The following is a 13,657-nucleotide window of genomic DNA, read 5'->3' as shown; positions in this document are numbered from 1 at the left end:
GGGCCATACTTCTTGCCCCTCTTTTTAACTATTGCTACCAACTAGGAAGGATACCTCCTTCCTGGTCTGGCAGTATTTTAATTCCTCTTTTTAAAAAGGGGCTTAGGCACCACCCAGGCATCTACCGACAAATACCCCTATTGGATTCAGTCGGGAAAGTCTTTGCTCGTAGCGTACTGGATCATCTAAATGATTGGGTGTCTGAAAAGAAAGTTCTCCGCCTTGAACAAGCCGGATTTAGGAAAGATTATTGTACCATAGATAATATTTGCATGTTGAAACTATTTGAAGAGAAGTACACTCAATTTCGTAACTCTTGCATACACGTGACTTTTATCATTTTTACAACAGCCTTCGATAAGATAGATCGCCCTTTACTTTTGAAAAAACTTCTAAACATGTGAATCCCTTCCCCCATTTTATCTGTTCTAATAGCCTTGCACTCCAATACATGCTCTCAGGTTCTCCTGGGAGGAGACCAAAGCCTATCAGCCACTATTCCTACAAAATATTGCCTATCTTGCACCAATCCTTTTTTCCCTTTATTTGGCTGATCTCCCTGATTGTTTTTCTTCCCAAGAGGAAGATGTACCGAAGATAGGTGGGCGCCCTTTTCCGTGTCTAATGTATGCGGATGATTTTATTATTATGGATCTGACTCCTTTCTTTGGAGCGTAGGATCCAAGAAACTCTAAGTGGTAGAGTCCTATCTCTATTTGGGTAAAATGATAACTGGTAATACCAAGAACAAACCCCATTTTGATCACTGTTCAAGTAAAAACATATTACATGCCAAAAGCTTACATAGATTTTATAATTAAATGGGCTGTAGACATTCTTTACACATGCTGTCTGTCTTTAAAGCAGAGGTCCCGCCAAAACTCCTGTATGCTATTGAATCCATTCAAATAGTTGAATGGAGTTTCCTAGATAACATAGAGAGACAGATTTTACATAAACCACATAATTTTATACCTTGGTCCCAACTCCAGCTATTCATCTGGAATTTGGCCTGATAAGTTCATTTGTCCAAGGTTTAGCCAGAGTAATCCGGTAGGGATATTTGCTAAAGAATAGTGACGTAAATACAAGAAAAGGGCTTCTTACGTCAAGAGATCTTTGGTGAAAAGACCAATAATTACTCGTTTGCACGAGACTTCACCTTAGCAGTATATCTTTTTAGCACACAAGAAGAACTAGTGCTCTCTCTCCACCCACGGAACTCAAAGCTTTTTTAAAAAGCACTAGCAGTACTATTAGCTATCAAAGAGATCTTAAGAACTGTCAACTGAAGCATAGATTGAAGACAACAGTTAACTCTTGTAATCCGAGGGATGCCCAGAAATATTTTTCCTGGAATTTGGATCATGGGGTTCGACGTTTTTTTATTTTATTCCTTATGAATCTCTTACCCCTAAATGATTTAATGGCAAGTTGGTTTCCCCCCAGTGAGCACAGGAAGACATTGCAACCTGTTTAATCTGGGCATTCAGAAGATAGATCATATTCTGTTTGTATGCCCAGTCTTATTACCCTATCGCTAACATTTATTACCTCGCTTGTTTACACATAATAACATAAAAACTGTAGTTACAGCACGTGAGTTTCTCTTTTCCCTAAAGAACAAATTCGAATGCATCAAAATGTTCACGTTTTTTTAAGGTGTTTTTAAATTTGTTTTAGTCGTAATTTAAATTCTTGTCTTGGACAGGGAGGAATGGGCAAAATCGTTTTTTTCATGCTTAGTCATATTACATCTTACCTGTGGTTCCAACTACTTGATTGTGTGCCACAATTTCATTGTGATTCTTGTTCTCTTCTTCTTAATGATGTATTTATTATTATCTCTAAGTATCTGCAGAATTTTGCATTTAACTATTGCTGCTAGGTTAAAGGATGATTCGTTACAACTATATAAGGTTCTTGTTTCTCTCTTCTTCTAGCTATATCTTTGGTTGACTTTATGGTTGTGATTTTATCTGTACAAAATTGTACTTTCATGAAATGCTGCTATATTTTTGATTACTTTAAAAGTGAGTGACAGATTACTTGTTACACAAATAATAGTTTATGGTACAGGTCTTTATTTGCACAATGTAAAATGTTTATCTAATTGTGCGATCCTCTTGTAACTTTAAGTGGACCTCTTTTTGAGTTCCAAATCCTAATAAAGAATTTAATTGAATTGAATTGCTGTGGAACGGTTACCTTGATGGGATGCACACGGTCATGTCGACATTGTGAAGTGTGCTTCATAGAACACAGCACTATTTGCAAAATACTTGGGGAAATTCCACAAAAACATAGTCCTGCTCAATCTTTTTCAGTACCTTAAACATCAGCAGATAATTATTTCAGAACAATTGCACTCCTCCTAGTGTTCAAGACACATTGGGGCATATTTACAAGCCTCTATTGCCCCCACAACGTCACTTTTAGTGACCTTGTGGTGGTGATAGGGGCTTCTCTTTATTTACAAGGCAGCGTTCAGCCTCTTAACGAGGCTGACCGCTGTCTTGTAAATAAGGCACCCTTTCATGCAGTAATAGCGTGAAATAGGGTGCAATGGGTGTTGTGGTAGGCGTTCTATCACAACACCCATAGATTTTAATGCTGCCCCCTATTTACCAGGGTGGTGTAAATAAGAGGCAGCACCAAACTTTTGACCAGAGAAAACCTGGGGGCATATTTACAAGCCCCTATCACCAACACAACATCACTTTTAGTGACGTTGTGTTGGCGATAGGGGCTTCACCTTATTTACAAGGCAGCGTTAAGCCACTTACAATGGCTTGACGCTGCCTTGTAAATAAGGCACCCTTTCATGCAGTAATAGCGTGAAAGGGGAGGGCAATGGGTGTTGTGGTAGGCGTTCTATCACAACACCCATAGATTTTAACGCTGCCCCCTATTTACCAGGGTGGTGTAAATAAGAGGCAGCACCAAACTATTGACCAGAGAAAACCTGGGGGCATATTTACAAGCCGCTATCACCACCACAACATCACTTTTAGTGATGTTGTGTTGGCGATAGGGGCTTCACCTTATTTACAAGGCAGCGTTAAGCCACTTACAATGGCTTGACGCTGCCTTGTAAATAAGGCACCCTTTCACGCTGTACTTAGCGTGAAGGGGGAGGGCAATGGGTGTTGCGTTGGGCGTTCCACTGCAACACCCACTGATTTTGAAGCTGCCCCATATTTACAAGGGTGGCGTAAATAGGACGCAGCACCAAAATTAAGACTAGGGAAAACCTGGTCTTAAACAGGTGAAACAAGGAGAAATGCTTAATTTCTCCTTATTTTTGCTGTATCCATGTATGCTGCCTTTTGTAGCACACACAGAAACAGCAAATTTCCTATGACTGTTTATGTGCAGGAAGGTGACCCTTCCTGAACATAAAGAATAAAAAAAATAAGTACGTTTTGCAACTTCGATGTGTACTGCTTTAAGCAGCACACATAAAAGTTTCAAAACGCCATGAATGATTGTTTATGTGCAGGAAGAAAGATCTTCCTGCACATAAAAAATCATTTCCCCCAATGCAGACACCTGCACTATGGTGAAAGGGTGCCTGCACTCAGCGCCAGCGCTATGGGAAACTCAGGGGTGTGCTACATTCTTGTACATACGGCACATCCCTGCATTTTCAGAATGGAGAAGCGTGGCATTAGCAATGTTTGCTTAACGCCACGCTTCTCCATTCTGTTGTAAATATGCCCCTTGGTCTTAAACAGGCATAACTAGGAGAAATGCTTTATTTCTCCTCGTTGTTGCTGTTTCCATGTATGTTGCATTGTGCAGCACACATAGAGACAGCAAAATGCCAATGATTGTTTATGTGCAGGAAGGTCCTCCTTCCTGCAGATAAACAATCATTTAAAAAGATGCTGTTTTGCAACTTCTATGTGTGCTGCATTTAAAGATTGTTTATGTGCAGGAAGAGGGACTTTCCTGCACATAAACAATCTTCCCCTCAACCCAGGGACCCATGCACTATGATGCCTTATTTACAAGGCAGCACTAAACAACTTAACATGGCTTAATGCCGCCTTGTAAATAAGGCCCCCTTTCACACTACACTTAGGGGTCGATTCCGATCTCTCTCGGACAGCCCTCCGAGGATTATCCATAGCGTTACCTTACGACCTACTCGTCCCGGGAGCCCCTCTGTCCGAACGATGAAGCACGATGCGCATATGTGTCCAAATCCCGAGTGACATGTACGCTCTGATTCCACCACATTTCCCATACGAGCCAGATCTGCAAATGTTGAACAGAGTCGCCCGGAAGCAATTTTCACAGCAGTTGCGGACCGAGCAGGTCGCCACCTCCAGCACGTCACAGCATCTGAAAGAGCAGTACATCAGGTCCGAATCGCGCCACAATAGGATCTATGTCTATGAGACGAACCAACGATCCACGCCCACAAGACGAACCAATGATCTATGCCTACGAGACAAACCATCGATCTACGTCTACAAGACAAACCACCGATCTACGCCTACGAGACGAACCAACCATGAATCGGCTTGAGCAGGTCATCCCTGTACTGTACATCTATGACTGGATCAACAACAGGAACCGAACCGTATGTCACAGACGGTAAGTCAATCACCCATCACACAAACAAACGTCATGAACCACCGCATTGCAATACACACATAGGGGGTGGATATCCATCTCCACCGGCATTGCACAACCCATAGGGTGGGAGATGGCCATCACTACCAGCATTGTCAAGCCCATTGGGTGGTGGATGGCTAACACCACCAGCACTCCCAACTCATAGTTGGGGGGATGTCTATCACTACCAGTAGTCCATACTCATAGGGGGGTTACCATCACTATGAGTAGTCCTTACTCATAGGGTTGGGATGGCTGTCACTACCATTAGTCCCCACCCATCGGGTGTGGATGGTTACCACTACCAGCATTGTCCAGCCCATAGGGGGCTGGATGGCTATCGCTACCAGCAGTCCCGACTCATTGGGTGGTGGATGGCTATCACCACCAGTAGTCTGCACCCATAGGATGTGGATAGCTGCCACTACTAGCATTGTCCAGCTCATAAGGGCTGGGTGGCTATCACTACAAGCAGTCCCTACTCATAGGGTGGTGGATGACTATCACTACCAGTAGTCCCCACCCATAGGGGTGGATGGCTACCACTACCAGTATTGTCCAGCCCATAGGGGACTGGATGGCTATCACTACCAGCAGTCCCTACTCATAGGGAGGGTGGTTACCATCACTACCAGTAGTCCCTACTCATAGGGTGGGGATGGCTAACACTACCAGTAGTCCCCACCCATAGGGGGTGGATGGCTACCACTACCAGCATTGTCCAGCCCATAGGGGGCTGGATGGCTATCCCTACCAGCAGTCCCTAATCATAGGGTGGTGGAAGGCTGTCACTACCAGTAGTCCCCACCCATAGGGGGTGGATGGCTACCACTACCAGCATAGTCCAGCCCATAGGGGGCTGGATGGCTATCACTACCAGCAGTCCCTACTCATAGGGGGGTTACATCACTACCTGTAGTCCCTACTCATAGGGTGGGGGATGGCTAACACTACCAGTAGTCCCCACCCATAGGGGGTTTATGGCTAACACTACCAGCATTGTCCAGCCCACAGGGGGCTGGATGGCTATCACTACCAGCAGTCCCTACTCATAGGGCGGTGGATGGCTATCACTACCAGTAGTCCCCTCCCATAGGGGGTGGATGGCTACCACTACCAGCATTGTCCAGGACATAGGGGGATGGATGGCTATGACTACCAGCAATCACTACTCATAGGTAGGGGGGTGGCTAACACCACTAGCATTCCCACCCATAGGGGTTGTAGGCCAAACACCCCCCTAACATAATGGCAATGTTGTGCATTGTGTGGAAACTGCCAGCAACAGTGACACTGAAAGGGAACACATACTGTAACTCCCATCACAGTTGTGACCAAAAAGTGAATGAGCGGTTCAAACCCCAAGCATTTTGAGGAGCATTGTGGTAATGGGGTTAATCCCCCCCCCCTCACTACATTGACCAAAAGGTGAATCTGGGGCCCAAAACCCCAGCAAATGTGGTACATTGTGGTAATGGGGTTTACCCCCCCCTCACTACAGTGACCAAAAGGTGAGTGTGGTGTCCAAAATTCCAGCATATCAGGAACATTGTGGTAATGGGGTTAAACCCCCCTCACTACAGTGACCAAAAGGTGAGTGCGGGCTTAAAAATACCATCATCTGCAAAACAGCATGTATGATTCCTGGTCCTAATACCACAAGCAATGTAGTGGCAAAGAAATAGTTGTGTTGCAAACAAACCTAGATCTGTTGAGTGAAAGATGTTTTGTGTCGTATAAAAAACCCTCTGCCATGTGCAGAGAAGCAGCGCACATGGGGGATGACAATGCCTCCAATGTCCAATGTCCAATTACACAATGTAAGAAGTGACGATCATAATGCATACACACAAATGTTCACAAACAGACACACATACTAAGGAATCCTGTGTAGACTGCAGCTTTTAGGTGATCAAGACCCATACCCTGGCAGCAATGGGATATACTAACCATAATGAATGTGCAGACTGATGAGGTAGGAGTCCCAGGGAGGGTAGGAAAAAACCTACAACCAACATTCAGCCACTGGCCCACAAAAGCTATAGCAATGCATGGGTGCAGATGCACAAACACAACCAGCCAGCCTCACACTGCATATCAAACACAACATGTGTGTGTGTTCCTCACTGTACCCAGGCTAGTACGACACACATGATGTGAGGCTGAACTCCAATGAGACATATGTGTACACAGTGCAATCCAGAAGTATCACATGAATTGGGTACCTCTTTGTGGGGAATCGCGCTTTGCTAGATGAGTGGGTGCACAACACAGTCATGTGACATAAGCTGGGCAGAACAGCAACCAACACAGCAAGAGACAGACCCACTCCATCAGTACCCACAAGGACCCTACATAGTGGCGACAGTAGCCTGTATGATGATCCCTCTGTGATGACAAATTTGGATGTTGCCCATACTGTGGAGCACAGTCACATGTGTGCACTGTGTCATGTCATGACATACCAACTTCCATCACACTCACACACAGAAAACTCACTGGGCATGGCCTGTAATTTGAGCCCACTATGTAGGTAGGGGCCTAGACATGAGACAACTCACTTATGCCCACTCTCAATACTTCACACCTTGATCTTCACCATTGTGCATCAGCTAAGCCCACATGGACTGGTGACATTGCACATGCACCTATGACAGTCTGAGGGGTGGAGGGGGATCCAAGGTGTACAAACTCATCACACATGGCCAGTTAACAAACCTTGTGAATGTCGTCCACACTGCATGGTATGAGGTACATGTGCATGACGTGAAACGTATCAGACACATTGGGATCCCTGTTACAGTCCCAGACCAATGAAGAGCCCTAGGAGACCCGCAAAGAACACATGTTGACATCATCATTGAAGTCTTGGATCTGATGAGTGTGAGCAGTCACACACACATACAAGTGACCCAGTCACAGAAAGACACCACATAGTGAAGACAACCTGATGTTGGAAACAAAAAAGTGCCTTGGTGAATTCTGAATATGTCCCATGTGTGTTTGCCCACATTCCAGGCCCTTACATCAAACACACCCACGGATGACACCCGAATGAACAGTAGTTTTCCATGCACCTACATCCCAGAAACCTCGGTCAAAGATGTTGGACAAACACAAGACAACTCAGCAAGCATCACAAACATGAACATCTGCAGGGAATATAGGCTGTGTAGAAAAAGGGACGGTAACCCACAGAGACATGCTCACAGAACACACCACATGGGATCAGTCAATGTCAAGGAAAAACACATTACCATGAGGTGACTCCACTCATGTGTAAGGTCAGTTGTGCCAAACGTTGTCTATGCAGAGCTCTGTCATGTCAGTATAAAACTTAGTCAGTGAGCCACCAATTACATCACCCTGAAAGCTCTGGTCACATCAGCCTATGTACAGGAGTGATTCTTAAGTCATCTGCACAACATCAAAACACATGTATAGCAAGTTGCACTGATGACACAGATGACTTGTTCATCATTGATGTGCTAATCTGCATGTCCAGTGGAGATGGGCCCACAGTCTGGAAAAAGTGCAATGTGCACAAATCTAAGCCCAACATATGTGCAACAGTGTAAGCCAAAGATGTGAAGTTGTGAAAAGAAGGTGACACTCCTTGTGCCAAGTAATTGGGATCATTACTACCTCAATTTGCAGCAAAGGATGACATGGCTACATACTGTAATAGGACACATATACCATGGACCACATGCAGTCCATCTCATCACCGAATCAATTATTTTCAACAAACACAATAGCAACAGCAACTTAATGACACTCATCAGCAACATCATGTATATTAAATGCAAAACTAGCAAACAACAAAAATTAGCTTTATTCATAAACATTTTGATACCATGATCAATCCAAAGGCCAATGGCCAGTCCATTGCAATTGTCCGTTTTGTGTGACATATGACTACTCGTCACACATTGCTTGCCTGCACTGCTACAGCCAGGGGACATCTCCCCTTAGAGGGGCATACATAGGAGGCCAGGCACCACAGGGACAGGATAGCACTATGGGGCAGGGGAGGTGTGGTGGGTGCAGGAGCATCAGTGGCAACTGCAGTGGATGTGCCTGACAAAGTGGGCACCGTCACCACTGCAGTGCCCAAGTCAGACGGAGTGGATGAGGTCTCCACTGCAGTGCCAATGTCCAAAGGTGTTGTTTGGGGCTCAGATGAAGTGTGTAGGTCTGATGGGGGGGACATGGTCTCCACAGCAGTCGTAGGAACAGGCTGAGAGTGTGAGGTTGGAGTGGAAGTGCATGTGGAAGTTGGGGAGCCCTAATCATTTTGAGGATATTGTACTTGTATGTAGGTGAATCTGGGGCAGGGTGTGGCATGGGAACCCAAGGAGTGGTGGCCTGGGTGCTGGAGGACGGACACTGTGTGTTGGGAGTGCGGGATTGTGGTGGGGTCTTGCTCTTCCTGGTCCTGTGGGATTTGTGGGTGGGGGCCTCAGTGTTCCTGCTCCTGGCCAGGTTGTGCGTGGGGGGGGTCTACCCTCTGTGTGTGGTGACTTCCTCTCCCCCTTGTGAGTTGGACCTGATGGATCTGTGGGGACGAGGCCAAGCTCACAGAGGAACAGCTTCTGGGAAGGGGGGGTTGCAGGTGAGTCAAGGGAAGGGGTTTTGGAGGGATAGGTATCTATTGACTGCAGAGTGGTTGTGGATGCCTGTCTGGGTGTCTGTACCCTCTCCCCTGTGTGTGTGCCATCAGTCCCATGAGCGTGTGTGCTTGTGCATCTTACCTTGGACTGACGTTGCTGTGTGCTGCTTGTGTCTGTTGTTGTGCGTGCGTGTGCCTGTGTCAGTGTGTGTTGGGCAGGTAGGGTAGTGGAGATTGTGGATGGGGCAGCGGTAGGAGGTGTGAGGGACTGTTGAAGGAGGGACACTGCTACCATAAGTGAGGAGGCCATGGAATAGGGGGTCCACTGACAGGCAGACATGTTTGCTGAGATGCCATACATGAATGACACCAAGTGTGTCAATAGACTGGTGTGAGCATGGAGGACACTCAGCATCGATGTCTGCCCCACATGGATCTGCTTCAGCAAGTCCACAGACTCCACACTCAGGGCAGCAGGAGAGACAGAGGCAGGGGGCGCGGTGCCTTGATTGAAGGAGACATGCACCTTAACAAGGGGGCTCCACGGACATCTGGAATGGGAGCAGCTGGGAGGGTGGAGATGGTGGTGGTGGCGGGGACAGACTTGCTAGTTAGGGCCTGCAGTACTGTAACACCCGCCTCCACAAGGGAGTCCTCACTGACGCTGGAGTGTTCCTCAGAGGAGGTGGTTGCTGCTGAGTGTCCCTCAGTGTGGCTCCCTTCACGCTCCATGCCACTGGGCTCCTCTGCCTCATCCACAGTGGACCCAGTCTGGCTCTGCACCTCCTCTTGGTCCGTGGAGCTGTCTCCTCCAGTAGCTGAAGATGTTGCTGGAAACAAGGAGGAAAAACATAAGCACATTAGTCACCTGTATTGACTTGACACATGGCTGTAATTGCAGCACATCACAGAGAAAGCCCTGGCATCACCAGAAAATCCGTGCTTAAATGAATGACACATATGTGAACCAGGCACTTGTCAGTGTGCTAGTCACCCATGCCCCTCTCACCCATCCTGGCAATGAACCAATCTGTCTGGTGCATGTATGATGTCACTGATTATATGTGCAAACATAAACCACATTGCCAGTTTACTTATCTGCAAGGATTGTGAGTTTAATGTGTCATTGCACCCATATACCATCTCCTGTCAGTTACTCTGTACTTGTGTCAGCAAATGGGCTGCCCATGCTCATTGTTGATATGATGGATATGCTTCCATCACCAGACACCATGATGGCCTCATGTCTTGATAGTCTATGCTACAATGGAGTTCATGCAGGACAATTGACAATGCTGCAGGCTCCAGAATGGCATTTGGTACACCATGCCACAGGCCTGTCTAACCAATGAGTCATTACTGGCTCTTGTCGCAGGGGCAGTGCATCCAAACACAACAGTGTGCACCGTGTCACACTCATGTTTTTGCGGTGAATGTAAGCTCTGTAGTGGTCAAGTACACATGTACACCCCATGCTAGCCACCATAGGAAGGAATCTGATGATCACGTTAACCAAATGAGACATTTGAGTGTATGATAACACAAATCAGTATACATGAACACATCACCGGCTGACAAAAAGAAAGTAAAGCTGCTTGCACATTAATGTGGAATACACCATTAGGCAAAGTCCAGTGATTACACACATATGTACCATACTATGCGCCGATCCGACAGCCACAAATCAGATGTCAGTACATCATAAACATTTTAACACTCCTGAAGTGCAAAAAGCTATGCCACTCCACAATTACACAGAGTCAGACATCTGATTGCACATTTCACAATAGTCATGATGTTGGATGACACCAAGGATTAGAAGGACAGAGTGTCTCGGATGGCCGATGTTGCCATACCTTCCCTGGACCATGTGCACCATGGGATTACCAGGAACACTTGGCAGTTGGCTATGCATCAGTTACACACATGCATTTCATTGCTCTGAGGTGCCAACATTGGTCTTACCTCCTGCATGGGTGTGTGCTCAATACCTCAGACACCTATGGTGACCCAGGTCAGCAATTTGAACATTCCTGTATTGCCCACACAGAGTAAAGGTCAGATTTCTGTCAATGTGCTGACACATGTCAGACAATCGACCCACTCATCAAGCCCAAATTAATGCACCTGTAGCAGATGCTGTTCACAACATCAGCCCTGGACAACAGCAAGAACACACAACCCAAGTGACACAAGTCACAGACTGAAATGAGCACACCTCGGTATCAGATGAGAATGTGGCATCACCAAAGTTAGCCACATGAGTTTTCTCTCAGCAGACAGACGAACTGTGGGGGTGTTACCAGGTTGAAGGGGTGCAAATTGCATGTTAGACATAGTTCCCCAAAAAGGCAAGAACTTACTCCCTCCTTGCTGCTGTCTGGCCTTCAACTACCCATCCATGGCAGGGAAGACCACCGGCTGAATCCGGAGCATGTGGGGGGTCAGTGTCCGTCATCCGCCCCATCTGCGTGGAGGGGACATCTTCAGATATACACTGGCTATCCTCCTCGTCCAGCCACGAAGGTCCTACCACCTGTTCTGGCAGTTGCGGATGCGGCATCTGTAGACCGCCACAGATCTTACTGCCTGGACAATGGTCAGCCAAATCTCCTGCTTCTGATGGGCATCAACCTGCATGGATGACAAAGTCAGACACCATTGGCACACATGCAATACGTTTGTTCATCACACAGTTGGACATACATGTCGTTTGCTGAAGGACATATGTTGTAAACAGGGAGTGCAACTATGGACATGGGCAGTTGTCCTGTGTGCAAGCCAGCATTGACAACATGATAACAGTGCATGTCAATCCAAAGCAAAGACAAAATGCCACGTCTTAGAAACTGCTCCTGCACATAACTTGCTCCTACACACTTGGAGACTTACAATCACTCAGTGAGCATGCTTGGCCCTGGTGAACACAATGCTAGTAGTGCCAGTCAGACAACATGCGCAATTACAAAGGCAGTGGACTGTACACTCACCTGCTCCTCTGGTTTCCCATACAGCTTGCTTTACTGTGGCAGGAGTCCATCCAGCAGGGCATGGCTCTCCTTCTCAGTGAATGCTGGGGCCCTCTCCACAGTATGTGCCATTGCAGTAGCCAGAGGATGCAGAGACAGCAGAAGTGGTAGTGGTAGATGTAGTCCTGTGGCATGTGGTGCAGGCAAGTGAAGTCTCTGGTTAACAGACAGCCTTATATCTGTGCTGCAGAGGCAGAATCTGTCCCATGCGTCCAAAGTGATAGGTCCAAGATGTTTGCTTTTGTATGAAATTGACCAATTCATTGCATTGCATGCTTCGTGCATGCCTTCCACATCATTCAAATATTCCCCATCATGACACCATTGAATTTGATACATTGTTGTTGGGTGCCAAAGGTATTTTTTGAACGCTATTCGTACAAGTATCAATAAAGCGTCAGTCCCCATGACACTCAGGAGCCAATGCGTGCACCTGGCTTGGCCTGTAGATGTACATTGTGTCTTTTGAAGACTCACATGCATCAGTCTCCATGATAGTCAGGAGCCAAGGCATGCGCCCGGCTCGGCCAGTAGATCTACGTCACGTTTTTTGTTAAATCACATGCGTCAGTCCCCATTACAGTCAGGAGCCAAGGCGTGCGCCCGGCTTGGCCCAGAGATGTATGTTGTGTCTTTTGAAAACTCACACGCCTCAGTCTCCATGATAGTCAGGCGGCAATTGGTGCGCCTTGCTCGACCCGGCGCAGCCCGTAGTTGTACGTCACGTCTTTTGAAGACTCACATGCGTCAATCTCCATGATAGTCAGGAGCCAAGGCGTGCACCCGGCTTGGCCAGTAGATCTATGTCACGTTTTATGTTAAATCACACGCGTCAGTTTCATTACAGTCAGGAGCCAAGGCGTGCCAAACACAATATCTTGTCCAAGAGTCCGGTGCTGGACAACAAACATACAGCCTGTCACACAGTATATGGAAGAACTTTTCAGGCTTCATGACGTGTGTGTATATAGCTCCACATGTCATATTGGACTCCCAGGATATGCGATGTGTAATGTGGACAGAAACCATTGTGTGTGAGGGACCTCAATACAGTGAGTGACAACTTTGAAGATCAAACCCTGAGGCCGGTACATAGTTGAGGGTGCACATTGTGTGATGACATGTTACGTACACCCTGACTCATAGGTGAAATGGACTGTGTTTCACAGGGTGTCCCAGAACTACCATTGTGTGTATGGTCATGAGTATTTGCATATTGTGCCACACACATGTTTCTTAGTGTATGTGGTAGATGCCAATCATTTACAACATTCATGTGATTTGTCCATGTGAGTTGCTGTTGTGTCTGTGTGTCACAGACATCCATTTATGCCTTAGTACCAATATGGTAGCAAATCATGAGGGTTTCATGGGTGTGTTGGTACGTGTA

Source organism: Triturus cristatus, chromosome 6 (genome assembly GCF_964204655.1).
Source record: "Triturus cristatus chromosome 6, aTriCri1.1, whole genome shotgun sequence".
Taxonomy (NCBI): Eukaryota; Metazoa; Chordata; class Amphibia; order Caudata; family Salamandridae; genus Triturus; species Triturus cristatus.
This window is presented reverse-complemented; position numbering follows the sequence as displayed.